At 47.9% G+C, this 14,500-nt stretch overlaps 1 long non-coding RNA gene across 8 annotated transcripts; it reads right to left on the bottom strand.

Moving 5' to 3' along the window:
• Nucleotides 1–666: 666 nt before the first annotated feature.
• LOC119153142 lies at nucleotides 667–14,266 on the bottom strand. Of its 8 annotated transcripts, none has more exons than XR_005106071.1 (5): nucleotides 14,144–14,266; nucleotides 13,424–13,471; nucleotides 12,478–12,678; nucleotides 11,991–12,110; nucleotides 667–1,044 (listed from the first exon to the last, which is right to left on the bottom strand). It is a non-coding gene; the product is annotated as an uncharacterized LOC119153142 (long non-coding RNA). The 8 variants fall into 8 exon arrangements; XR_005106069.1 differs by lacking the exon at nucleotides 12,478–12,678 and adding an exon at nucleotides 2,916–3,089 and having other exon boundaries at nucleotides 1,030–1,044; XR_005106066.1 differs by lacking the exon at nucleotides 12,478–12,678.
• Between the last annotated feature and the right edge of the window lie 234 nt (nucleotides 14,267–14,500).

The raw sequence follows: 14,500 nt of genomic DNA, 5'->3' as shown, positions 1-14,500 counted from the left end.
CACGAAGTACTGCTCTGAAAGTTAGATGACTTCAGAATAACTTGTTAGAGCGGCTGGGTAGAACCGTTTTGAGGTACCGGGGAAAAAAAATCTTCCTCTGGAACTGAACTCTTCTGTTTCTGCTTAAAGAGCTGTATTTGCTAGGCTGTTTTTCACTCCCTGGTTTGCAGTTGCAGTCCAGGTCCTCAAGAATTGATTCAGCTTTGAAGCAGCTGCATAAACCGCTTTGATGAGATACTTTGCCCCTTGATTCTCAACTGTCAGCCCTCCTTTTCCTCTGTTCTCTTCTGCATTCTTCCTTTCAAGCACCTGCTACATCCTTATTGTATTTTACACCAGAAAATGCTGCAGAGACGGAGATGCAGTCTCCCTCTGTACCTCGGTACCTTCTCTGGAATATCTTACAGACTCCTCAGGTAAAATGTTTGAGCAGCAACCAAGTTGTGCCTCTGCTTTTGGACTATACACTTCCCCAGTACAATGCTGTTCACACACCCCTAGGTATGGCTCTTCTATGGTGCTGCTCTCCGAAGATCTGCAATCCTTGCCATGATTTGGGTTCTACCAGCCACACAGAAGACCCTCAAGCAGAGAGGGGAGTAGTTTCTCAGAGACAGAACCGGGAACACAGCTGTCAGCTCTCTGGGATGACAGAGATGCTGGGATGTCACTGTCACGCAATCCTCCAGCCAGCCAGGTAGTCAGTCTCTTAAATTTCCTCCCAGTCGAGTCACTTGTGGGACACGCCTTTCCCGTTTCTGCTTCCTGGAGGTGGGATACTCAGAGTTTGTGCAGGAATTTGCTATTTCTTAGCTCTCCACTGAAAACACTAAGCACTTGTTGGCAATGCATGGCTAGATGGATTTCCATCTTCAGAGTTCCTGAAGGTTTTCATCTTTGTGGTTGCAAAATAGCATTGTGTTTTCTATGCGTAGAAAAGCAACTTTTTCAACAGGAACAAGATTTGGTCCTTTGCCTTTCTTGCTTGAGCTTGCAGAAGTTTTCTGTGCTGACACATTGCTCCCCTGGGGCTCTCCTGCAATCCTGTCAGGGAAACACAAAGAAAAGAGACATGCCACGTTATTCTTCTTTGAAATTTTCAGTGCCCCGATCACAGAGATTCCTAGACCTTCCAACAGCACACTGGGTTGCATGTGGTGAGTGGATCTCTTCATCAAAGCAACTATCAAATGCACCTGTGGCTAAAACAAGACACGGCTAAGCCAGCAGTTCTACAAAACCAGACCCACGTAGAAGTGTCTCTGAAGTACATTTAAACCAATTCTTGAGCCTGCTCTTTGCCTTGCTATAGACATAGAAACCAGACACTGGGACTCTGACTATGAAGAGGTGGGATGGGGCAGGTCATGAAGGTCCCTGCAGAATGAGCGTTCTCCACGTGAGGCAAGTACAGAAGGAACGCGATACAATGGGTTTACTTCCATGTGACCACATTTAGCTATCCACTGTCACTCAGTCCCCTCGATCCCCCTGGGCCTTGAGGAGTGAGGAGCAATAGCTGTTAACAACAGCTGCATGGATACTGTCTTAAGAGGGCACCATCCCAATTTTAGTCATGACCCTGACAGCATCCTTTGCTTTCAGACATGTCTTTGGAGCCTTAAGTGCTGATTAGGGCTTACAGCTACTATGTGTGTACTCCAGAGGGGTGTTTTGTACAGTCACAATCTATTTAGTCACAAGTTTCCAGTTCTCTGCTGAGCAGAGGAAAACCTCTAACCCTTGTGCCCCTGAGAATGTGTTCTTTCTTAGCTAGCACTAGCCTGTCCTTGGCTACAACCCTGTCTGCCCAAACACAGACAATCCTTATGTCCAACTTCCACGCTAGGAAAACTTCCTACTGGGTACTGGGCTGCTGCCATGTCCATAGCTGCCCTTGGCAACATAGCATGCTCCAGGCACACGTTACGGAAGGAAAGCCTTGCTGCCGCAGGGTAAGCTTGGTACATTAAACCATGCTTAAGAAGGGTGAGTCACACAACCATCTCCTCTTTTAAGAAAGACTAGCAGCCATGAAACATCTTTACTATTATGTGCCTCCTATGGTCTCAAGATGAAAAGGTGTCCTACTGGGTCCAAGGCTGTCGGAAGCGCTAGAGGGTACAAACACAAAACAGAGGAGAGCCGTGCTGTTCTTCTTGGCCACTTCAGGAACTTACGTAGCAAGACTGATGTTATGACCCCAGTGACAGTGAATCCTCCTTACTGTGGAACCATGAGTTTTGGCACCCCAGCTGGAATGAGGACATTCAGTTATGTGTTAAGGAAACGGGAGAGTGACCAGGTGTTGGTACCCATGTCGGTGTGAGTTTCTCCTTTAACAGATGGCAGCCCAGATGGGACGCTAAGACACAAGAGGAAGGAGTCAGGAATCTCTTCTGGACATATCTGTTAACAACGCTCTGCTGCCGGCAACTAGGTGAGATCACCTGATGAGACTTAGACACAGGTAATTCCAGACACAGACCTGAAAGTGCTCCTGTGTTTAAATTTAAAAAAAAAAAAAAATCACATACTGGTAAGGAAGGTAATAAATTTAATAAGGTTGGGAATATGCCCAGCGTTGAAAGAGGGGGTGCCCCTTGCTGAGGTTTTAGAGAATTGGAAAGATATCCCTGGCACAGGCTTTGCAGAAATGAAAATAGATTATTTTGTGCCAGGACGAATGGCCATTCCTGACTTGTACTGGAGGAGGAGGACCGATGGATATGTGACCTCCTAGAGGAACTTGTAAGCCTCATAAACAAAAAGTTTTGGGAATTATTTTAGAAGACACTGACAGCCAGGATATTGATTATTGGTATATACAGTATCATTGGGCACAGCAAAGAGGTAAATCACCTAAAACAAGGGGAAGCTCACTTGCCTCTACCCCAGAGACAGAGAAAACTGACCTTCCCACTGCAGGAATGTACCCTTTGAGGCTGGAATACATTCGTAACCCCAGAGCAGGACCCGGGGCTCCTCCAGAGGCTCCTTCTGTCAGTCACTGTGGTCATGAGATGTGAACGCTGGAGATGGAAATGTGGTCGCTTGGCAGAGTAAAATGCCGAGATGGAGAGAGGATGCTGAAAGATGTGCACAAATGGTATTGGGAATTGTTACAGATTATACTCCCAGCTAGAATGCTAGAAAAACTCTGAGAGTATTATTCCAAATGGAACAGGGGGAAAGAATTTTTCAGAAAGATAGAAAAACTGCTCAGAGAAGACAAGGACTTAATCCTTGGCCCAAACAAGATCCTAATTGGCAGCCTCTGTTACTTTCTAATACTTTAGCATGGTTTTTTTGTGGAAGTTCAGGACATAGGCAATGGGAATGCCCACTTTGCCCGACAATCTCAGAACAAGGATTGACACCCCCACATCATCCATGGCCTCACTCACAACAGATGAATAAGATTCTCGAGGAACTGCTGAGAGATGAACCTGGAAGGAACAGGGGTAAATGAGTGTGGACAAACTGCTGCAAAGGTAAATGGAATTCTATTCAATTTTTTTTTATCAGAAGAAACAAGTTATTGCTAAAGGGGTAGTAGGCAAGGAGGTGAAATACCTTTTGACACCCCTTCCAACTGTTTTAGCTGGAAAAATTGCATAGGGAAGATTCATAGTTTCTCCTAATTACCCGATATCATTATTAGGGAGACACCTGTTGCAGGAAATGTGGGACACTGGTATCTCAAGGGCCTGACGGGATTTGCTTAATCCCTATGGTTTCTGAAATTGTGCATGTTTTAAAAAAATAAAGAACTTCATTTTTAAATACCATTGGGATTGAATGCAGTTCCCTGGGAATTGTGGAGTACCTTGAGTGAGGATGTGAGATTATTAGTATCAGCAGGACTGGTGGTAATAAAAACAAAAGGAGGGACTCTCCCCTCTATTAAACAGTATCCTGTTGTTGCAGAAGCAATCCCAAGCATTCAAAAACAACTTTATTTTTTCCTGAAAAAAAGAGGAATTCTCAGAGAATGCCAAAGCCCTTACAATACCCCAATTTTACCTGTAAGCAAGCACAGAATAGATGAAGATTGGACTCCAGAGTATAGATTTGCTCAGGATCTGTGTGTGGTGAATGAGCATGTTACCTCACCCGATAGTTCCAGAGTCTAATTTAATACTTACTCAGATACCACCGTCGGCAAACTCTTCTAACAATCTTAAAACCCTAAATTTTTCAGGACATTCTACTTTAGTTCAATATGTGGATGAACTTTCTAGCCAGTCATACAGAAGAAGAATGTGCGAGAGACACTGAATACCTGTGTATATGACTTGCAAAAAAGGGATGCCGCGCATCTCTATCCAAATGAGAACTTTTGTCTAGGACAGCTTATTGTTCTTGTAGTCTAGAACCAGTAATTAAAGGAACTCCCCTTTGTATACGGGCTACAGCAACTGCTGCTGTGCTAGTGGAAAGAACTCTGACTGCTGTCCTGGGACACCCCCTGACAGTATGTGTACCCCATTAAGTGAAAATACTTTTGAACCAACATACAGAAAAAACACTTTCTCAATAAAGTGATAAAGTACACACTGATATGAAGCAGTGCTTTTACCTGCAGACAGTGTGAGACTTGAAAGATGTAATAACCTTAATGCCACTGCCTACAGAGGGAGAAAAAGATGATCACAATTGTTAACAAGGGGTAACCACAACAAGTAAGCCATGAGATGATTTAACAGATCAACCTTTAGGTAATCCAGATTTGAGGTTTTTTACAGATGGATCATCATACTGTGAAGACGGCTGGCACTGTACCGGATACACGGTTACTAGAGATTCAAGTTTTGCTGGCCAGACCTTTACCTCACAATCTAGGTGCACAAGGTGCAGAAGTTGTTTCCTCTCACTGAGGCTGCAAAATACGCACTTGGACTGCAAGTTAACTTTTACACAGGCTCCCAGTACGCATTTGGAGCTTGTCATGCTACAGGTATGTTATGGAAGAGTGTGGGTTTCTTACCTCCTCAGGTAAGACCACAGCACATGGAACTTTAACTGAAGAATTATTGGAAGCAATACAAGTGCCCATAGAATTGGCAGTGATTTACGTAAAGGCTCATACCAACTGCCGAGACAATGTATCTCAAGGAAATGCCTTGGCTGATGAAGCAGCAAAAGCTGCTGCATGGCAAGTGACTTGAGCAGTGACTCTGATTCTGACTGAGCAGGGTAAGGCTGAACTCCCAGATGGAACTCATCTCTACGAAGATCGACCCGAAGAAGAAACACAGACCTGGGAGAAACTAGGAGCACAACAACGGGACAGGCAGTGGCTATTAGGAAGTAAACCACTACTTCCAAAGAGGTATTTACTACCTATCACTTGCTGGCAGCACAACAGAGCTCACGAAGGGCCAGAAAGTATTGCTCTTGAAATCCAACAACTGTGGGCAACCCCTGGAATTTATGCAGCAGCCAAAAGAATTTGTGAGGGCTGTTGGCTATGTAAAGAATCTGCCTCTTTAAGAATGAAGACACTGCTGGGAAAGACACCTTCAGCAACAAAAGAATCCTTTTCAAAACCTTCAGACTGATTATGCTGAAATGCCTGAAGTAACGGGGTTCACATATTGTTGTTGTTGATCAATTGTCAGGGTGGGCGGAAGCTTTCCCTACTCAGAAAAACAACTCAAAAACAGTTGTTAAAGCTCTCTTAAAGGAAATTATTCCTAGATAGGGAGTTCCAGAGCTAACTAATTCTGACAGGGCACTCATTTTTCTGCAGCTGTATTAAAACAGATTTATCATTTGTTAGGAATTCGATCACAATTACAAACTCCCTATCATCCAGAATCCTCAGGACAGGTAGAGAGGATGAATAGAACTCTCAAAGAGAAATTTATCAGTCTGTAAACAGACTAGGTTAAAAAGACATGAAGCGTTAAATTCAGGTTTACGGGATGTAAGAAACACTCCCAGGCAGCCAATTGGAATTTCTCCGGCAGAAATTCTTTTTGGAAGGACTATAGCACTACCAGGAACTTATGTCACAAAGACAAGTTTGTTGAATGGAGGCGAACAGGTAACCCAATTTTTATTGGGTTTGCGGAATTCTTTTTCAGATTTGAGAAACCATGCATATTGGTATCCAGGAATTAACATCTTTGTTCCCTGACCTATCAACATGGTTAAAGAAACGGATAGTTACAATACCTGTTGTGATCTTTATAGTTGTGTCTGTGATTGCACTAATGCAATGTTCTGTAACTTGTGTGACTGGCTTAGTAGCAAAGTTACAAGAAAGAACTTAGTTTAATAGCTGAGATATTCCGTACCTGAAATGGAAATAATAAGACAGAAGGAGAAAATCATTAAAAGAAAATGTATTTTGAATGAAGGAATGTAAAGTGCTGAACCAGCTAAATGGCAGTTCTTCTGCTCTTGCATTTCCTAGATAAATCTTTCCCTCTTGCACTGCTCTATGCTATCCGGGCTCCCAAAGGTCCAGCCTCGTCGCCTGTATGCTTCTCTGACATCGTCACAAGTATCGCAGCACCTGCAAGAGCACAGTCATCATCTTATCATCTTTACAGCAATAAAGAGACACTCCAGCTCAGGACTCCGATCACCGGTGGATTTCATTTCAACAAATCAACAAAGCAAACATCAGGGACTGGACACCGAAAGGTGGTCTAACGCTCCTGAAGGAGCTTGAGCTTCCCGACGTACTTTTTGAGATTTTGGCAGGAGGACGCAAGCTGCTTTAATGCAGCGCTTAAGTCTGAAGAGGACTTTAGCCATCCATTCAGACAGCCAAGTCAATCCTCGGCAAAGAAATTTGCTGCAGAAACGACATCAGTCTCCCACAGTTCTGAGCAGCTTGGAACTTGCCCACGTGAACAAAGCATCTGCCTGTGTCTGTTCCTCCCTTCCTCTGTTTTAAGGGCAAGACTGCCGACATTGGAGGCAGGGTTAACGGCAAACTTTCTTCCTTGCTCTTCTACCTCTGGACAACATCTTCGCTCACCACAAAAAAAAAAAAAACAATTGTCTGTCTTGGTTCCGTGTTGCGCTGGACAAGACAAAAAGTTGAAGGCCGGAATCATGAATCCCTCAAGATGGAAACTTCTCTGGGGAAGGACGCAACTTGACAGATGGCCGCGACTGAGAGACGGGACGCAGCTTGATGCAAGCAAGCGTCACTTCAATTAGCCTAACAGCATTATTATATACACATAAGCAATTGTTACATCTTATTCCGATTAGTTATAGAATACGCAAGTTTTTGGACCATGTGGCAACTCGCGCGAAGATCTCACACTAGCTATTTAGCAATTCAGCAACAGTTCAACAATTCAACAATGTCTGCAGTTCTTGCACCACCTCCTCGAGCAAACTGACAAACCGACCACCTTATTTCTCGGATAGTCTCAACTTGGCATTTAGTCCCCGTTTCTATACCCTTCAGTAATTTCTCATGTCCCTTATCACCAGGGCTTGAGGCCCACAAGCTCAAGCACCTTCCTTTCAACTAACCGATTGTTACTTGTGGTCCTGCTTCCCAGGCCCCCTCCTGCAACAGATGTGACAAACTAAGTTACCACACAGAGCTAATAATAGCTAAGGATAGTCCAGAACCTGCAGACTATCACGAATCCATTCTTACACAAATTTGCAGGTAGAAGGAATGAGAAACACCAGACGACACCCGTCGTTTGTGTGAGTGATAGGCGTCTGGTCTTTGCTCCCATAAGGATGCAAAGCCTGCAGCAGAAGCGAGAAGGCAAAGCCATAACCGGGTTTTATTCCGAGACAGCTCGCAGAACGGTGAAATAGTTTGCACAGCTCCCCTCTGGACACCAAGCAATCCCAGAAAAGGTTCCGTTTGCTAAGATACAATCTTTGCGCTACTGCCCTTGAACAGGCACGCAGACAAAACAGACAACCTAACTCTGCACGCTCTGAACAAATCGTGAGTGCAGCACAGGCATACTAAAACACAACAGCTCTCCCCATTCTACGAACAGGTGCCCAGGAGGATTTCACTGCACGGACTTTCACAGACATTTTGGAAAAGAAAAAAAACCAAACCCAACACGTATGCCACATTAGCTGTACCGATTCAAGCACTAAGAAGATGGAAAGGTTACCGAATGTCCTCCGCCTCTGCCCCGTAACAGCTTTCACAGCAATCGGCATCCAAAGCATTTGGATCAAACGCCTTTTCTTCTTCTTTCCCCAGTTCTAACACAACAGAGGACTCAAGGTGACGAGGCACGTCTAGAAACACTATCCTGTACTTCCGCTCTACGCCCAGTAACTGTTCTACACATGAATGAAATGATCTTGTGTCAGAATCTGCACATCCTGCACCCGAAGCTCACCTGAAAGAACGCATAGAGCCTGTTGAGCTGCAAAGTAAGATCAAGAAGCAGAGCAGCACTTGCCATCTGAAGAACACCCTCCACAGAAAGAGCCAGCCACCCGAAAGCCTTGCTGGGGCGCCGGTCAGATGTTACTTGCACAAAGGCTTTGTTAAGACTTTGTCTAAAGCAGACCCAAACAGCAAGTTGCAACTGATACCGGACCTGTTACACAAACACCACTTCAAATAGCAGACAACAGCGCGTAACGCGTAATCCCGTCCCAAGATACACAGGGAACACAGTTATACATTGCTGCGGAGCTAGATCAGCGTGGGAATCTCCCAAGCGGAAAACTGACACTCAGTCCTCCAGAAAAACGGTGCTGACAACGCACACACATGAACCACTGGCTTGCTAGAATCTCCAAGGAATTTCTGTCTTTGTCACGACTTTACAATTCTGCCAGTGCCTGTGCCGCCTGTGTGTTGAATGCACAGCCACAGTACAGCTGGGGCACAAACCCGCGGAGTTTTATGTTCTTAAGTGCAGAAGGCTGCAGAGGGACTCGTAAAAGAGGAGATGAGAGCTGGTGACAGCTGAAACCCGCCAAAGGGCAAGACATGCCTCCAGAAAACTCAAACAGGACCTCTGTTTTTCCAAAAACCAAAACAAATACCAAAAGGTCCGCAAGCTTTGGAGCTCGGAATAAGCGAGCCAAGGAACTGCACGTCTAAAATTTTCAAGACCACGGGTTCCTATTAGGAGAGGCCCCTGAAAACCAGGCCGTTTCACTCACGAATCCTGAAGGACAGGACCAAGTCTGCTGGATTACAAAAGCCCTCTAAGGCTCACTGTCTAGGCACCGCCACACTACCCTCTTACGAGCCTCAAAAAGGTGGCTTCTTGGATAACTAAGGCCGGGGCAGGTGATAACGCAGACACTGCTGAGGGGACAAAAATGTTATCGGGACCCTCTTTGTTGAGATTGGGAGGCAGACCAGCTGGACAGAAGTGAGTATTAAAGATATCTGTATTAGCCACGGAGGGGGGGGGGGGGGGGGGGGGGGGAGAGATTTAAATTAGAAAGTATGAAATATGCATAAAATCAATCATTAACCTCGCTTCTTTCATCAAATACTTTATGGTAGTCATGACCAAGCAAATACGAACTTTTAGGAAAGTATACCCATTCTTAAACCACTGTACCAGACTCACTTTCTACAGCTTCCAACATTCAAACAAGTTGAAAGTACGCTTAAGAATTCAACCAGTATGGGTTTTGATCCTGTAATTACACTAAAAGATAGTGTCAGGAAGAATGCAGCTTAATAATTCCTACGCTTTGTCAAAGCCATGATTCCTGCCATTTGAAGAACACCACCTGTACAACACACGGCGTCTTTCAAGATACAGCAACTAGTAACAGCTTTCCGAATGTAATCGGTAGCTGCCCCGTCGAGTTGTCTCCGAGAGCACCCAGAGGTACCGCACACAGCTTAGATACCATAAAGAAACCGCAGTACGTAAAACCCCACATGCAAAGTTTCATGCTGTTACCATGGTCCTCCACTTGCATGCAGATATGACACACGACGCTGGAAAACTCGGCCCGTGTTAAAAGGAAGGAAGCGGTAAATAACAATAATAAAAAAATTAAAAATTCAACCCTCTATCGCCATCCAATGGGAATTAATGAGATGACATCCCGGCACAGAACGCCACCTACCACAGAAATCATTAAGCTATTACCTATTTTAGTGCAACTATGATCAGGAAAAGCCTCCACATACTACTCCATAACACTTAAGGTCAATGGTAAAGAAAATGTATTTTTAACTAAGAAATTTAAAGCGCCGAAGCAGCTAAGTGGCAGAACCAGGCCTCGTCCAAGGGTGGTTTAAAACCCAGTCCAGTTGATCAGTGGGAGAACAGAGAAACAACAGATGACCAATTTGTGCACACAGGCACCCTCAGAAACGCCAGTGTTTTTAGAAAATTTAGTAAACGAATTGCTTGTTCAAAGACGAAGCGCGCTTGAAGGAGCATGTGAGTTAAAGCAGGCAGAAAGAAGATCACGACTCGAGGAGGAGCTAGGAACTGAGAAGATGCATCACCTGGGACAGAGTCAGGCGATGGATCTGCAGCACCGACAGGACCAAAGGAAACGCCTACAAACTTCAGACGTTGACTAATGGTTTGACACGTGTATATAAGCTGTGCTGTATCCCTTGGTTCTCTGCCACTCACTGGGGTGGTGGCCCAGCTCTGACTTGTGACTCAAGCAAGCCCAGCTGGTACCTACGACGGTGTAAATTTTTCCTTTAACAGACAATACTGCTACAGTTGCACCTCAAATAACTGACCGAACAGCAAGTGTTACTAACAGAAACTGAGAATCCTAGAGTTTCACCAAGACGGGTGGACACTTCCAATCTAAACATGCCACACTGGTGATGGCAATCAAACCAGCCACGGCCCTTTTCCAGACGGCAGAAGAAATCGCTTGTTGCGTGCAGTGGAACTTGATTGCTTTCAAAATGCCTCTCCCGGATGAGACTGTTTGCTCCCTGCAAGTTTCTCTTCCTCTCTGTTGATAATGTAAGGAGCGAGAACAACCGGTTCAGACCGAGTAATCCCAGCGGGGGCTGGCAACACAAGTAAGGAGGAGGCCTACATGTGGCAACAGAGAATTAGATACAGAAAAGCGGGGTTTGGACCCCAGACATCACATTCGTAACGCCACAGCCTCTGAATACAGAAAGGCTGCTAAGTGGCACAACAGCAAGAACTCCATCACCACATCCCCATGACAACAGGGGAAGCTCTCGTACCTACCCACTGTTCAGCTCTTGGCTTAGTTTAGCCTTTCAGCTTCAAGAACAGAAAAGTTAAATCCGAGTTACAACAAATCAGCAAACTTAGTTCATGCCAATACACGGAACTACACTATCTCCCAGAACAGATAATAAGGAGCTCACGTTTTAGAAAGACAAAGTCGGGACAGCATTACCATTCCATTGCAACACTACCAGAATCGTTCCTGGTTTGTATTCAAGTAAAACAATTAAGTCATAACATGTAAAAAATGCAGACGAGAGGTTTATGTAGCAGAGGACCACTTACTCCAACTTGTAACTAAATACATTTCAGTCGATACATCAGTTATCAGGTATGCATTAACACACACAAAGTAAACGCAGTAAGATGATAGTTTAGGCTTAAGGGTCAAGTCCAGTGGAGCCTTCCCTGGAGAGAGGCTCTTTCCTCGAACCAGCTCGTCCCACCTGTCAGCCTCCTAGGCTTTAAAGATGCAACCCGAGTCAAGTTTTGCCAGAACAGCTGCTTGATTCCTAGTAGGAAAAGCCTAGCCACTCAGCAGCTTTGCTCCTGAAATGCATCAACGAGTCCCTCTCTCAGTTTCAGAGGGACCAGGCAAAGACTTGCCTCGCAAAAGTACCGAGCATTATACACACACACGAGCTTGTCTGACCTGCCAGGGTAATAGATTTGTGTCCTATAAACTCTTCAAGAGTTTGTGGTGTTTAAAACACTGTGAATTCAGCCGTCCCTTGTTCCCATGAATCTCACAGCAGGCATACGGCGATGGAAAGACTAAGAGAACATGCATCCAACAATGGCAGAATAGCATCTTACCGTGTCTCTCTGCTTCTGGAGTCACACGATTGGCAGCTTTATCCAAGCGTTGTTTAATCGGCTTGTGCTCTACGTCCAGCTGCTGCTCGCCTGCTACGTCCATGGCATCGATGCTCAAATCTGAAAGCAGCGAGCAAGGAAAGCGGTCTATGAACACGCAAGTGTTACGGCCTGCGGCAAGCTGAGGAAGTGCAAAGACAGAACCTTTCAGCCAGCAGGGTAAAAACGTGCCAAACCGGGAGAGCGTGTACTGCTAGGGCCAAGTGACCTACAGGGAATAAAACGCACGATGCAGCAGGCTAGATGGCCCTCTCGGGTACAGGGTTTGGTGTCCCAGAAGGACCGTTTCCAACTTCCAAGAAAGCGCTACCCTGAAAGGTAGACGCGCTTAGGGCAAAAAGCCAAAAGCAAACCCCTCAAAGCCCAGAACCATTCTCAGGAAGACAGGAGGAGTTAAGACTAAAATTGGTTGAAAGCTGCCTCCTACCTCTTCCCCCGCCACCTTTCCCCCTTCAACATCAACACATTTCCTGCTGATCTCTTTTGACAAAAAAAGATTGAGGCCTGTGCTGTCAGCTCGGTATCGAAGCACCACGATGCGCTCGCCGGCTACACGCTCTCTTAGAAGGCCGACAGCTTCTCCGCACACAACGGCCGAGGCTTCCAGTCTCTCTGGCCTTCCCACGCCCTGTTAAACGTGAGGAAGGCAAAGACCGATAACAACTCGGGGGGTCAGGAGGAAGTCAAGATGCACTACATCTAGAGCGCAGCGCATTACCACAACAGAACAAGAGGCAGGAACGATCGGTAGACAGGCAGATAACGTGCACGGCAGTAATACCCAGTCAGACTTGCAGGACTTCCAGTCACTTCATCCCACAAAACTTTGTTTTGAATTTAGTTAAAAGGTAATCAGATTCTTAACGCTCATTCTGCTTTTACAACTTCTGGAGAAAGGCTAACCCGTGGCATCGGCATTACAGTCACAATTCAAGTACAAAAACCACGGCAAAGCTGTGCCTTGCCAAGTGACTTCCAAAGCAGGCTCTCCAGCCTTTCAACAAGGCAGTCAAATCTGGAGTCCCAAGGGAACTCTGTGCCAGCTCTGTCAGTACGGCCGAGCTCTCTGACAAAGTACACCGCCATGCAGAAAGGTAAAGTGGGTTTATACCTCAGGCTCGTTTACAATCCAGAAAAATAATACTGCCCGACTGGGCGCGCTGGTTTAAGCGCCCAGCAGGCCTGGCTGCGTAACCACGAGCGACCACCAATTCCTCCCAGTCTGCTGCCCAAGCAGCAGCGCAGCACTCTGAAGCAGCGGGCACACTCGAGGACCTCGCGGGCCCTCGGCAGCTACAGACGTTATCCCTCCACAGTCAGCAGTCCGACTCACAAGCACAAGGCATATGTGGAAAAGTAACATCTAGACTGACCTCCAGTTTAGCTCCCCTTGACTTGTCAGCGTACGGTTCCGGACGAACCTAGGTACAAAGAAAAAACAAGAGCCCCGTTTCACTCGGAAGCAAATCAAAAGGCCTCTCCCCTTCGGCTGCTCTGGCCCAGGAGCTTGCCTGTGTCAAGACACAGGATCAGCGAGACACCTCCCAGCCCTCCCCGGTAGCTAAGCGCTTGCCGTTTTGTAATGCTTTTTAGAGAAATCAGCAATCGGGGGCGACGGGTGGGGATCCCACCGCCGGCTTCCTTTTCTTTCTCTCGCCTGCAGACGGCGGGAAGAGGCGCCTGAGCCACCCCCCTGCGACAGCGTTACAGCAGGCCCAAGGCAGCCTCTGCGGCCCGCGGGGGCCGGCAGCCCCAGCCCGCTGCCACGGCCCGGCCAGCTGCTGGGGGAAAGACGAAGCCCCGCGCAGAGCTGCTGCGGCGGCTGCCCGGGCAGCCCGGAGGCGGCGAGGGGGTGCGCCGAGAAAAAAAAAAAAAAGCAGCACCGCGAGGAGCCCGCTGACCACCGTCGCTGCCGGGGAGTCGAGAACCGCCGGCAGCCCCGCCGGTCCCGGGCCGCCCCAGCCGCCACCAGGCGCTCCCCGCCGCGCCGAGCGCCGGCCCGCCACGCCCCCCCCGGCCGGCCGCTGCCCCCCGGCGAGGCCCGGGCCCGGGCTCGCCCGCGGCCCCCGGCCGCCCTCAGCCCGCCCGCTCACCCAGCGCGCCGCCGCACGTCCCGGCCCGAAAGTCTTCCAGGCTCCCGGGGAAGGCCCCGCACCGCCACAGCCGCTCCAGGGCGCCGCGTGGCCGGGAATAAACCCACCTTCCTACGCCCACGGCCGCCGGCCCCGCCCACGCCCACCGGCCCCGGCCCCGGCCCCGGCCCCGGCCCCGGCCCGGCCCCGGCCCCGGCCCCGGCCCCGGCCCCGGCCCGCCGCGCAGCGCGGCCGGAACCGGCCGAGGAGGGTCTGGGGCTCCCGCTCTGCGCCGGGGCGCGAAGGGGCTCGGTGCCACCGCGGGCTCCTCCGAGCCGGCCCCCGGGCCTCTGCGGGGGCCGCCCGCGGGGTGCGGGC

The sequence above is a fragment of the Falco rusticolus genome, chromosome 9 (genome assembly GCF_015220075.1).
Source record: "Falco rusticolus isolate bFalRus1 chromosome 9, bFalRus1.pri, whole genome shotgun sequence".
NCBI lineage: Eukaryota > Metazoa > Chordata > Aves > Falconiformes > Falconidae > Falco > Falco rusticolus.
The sequence above is the reverse complement of the archived record's forward strand: the minus strand, read 5'-3'. Positions and strand labels throughout refer to the sequence as shown.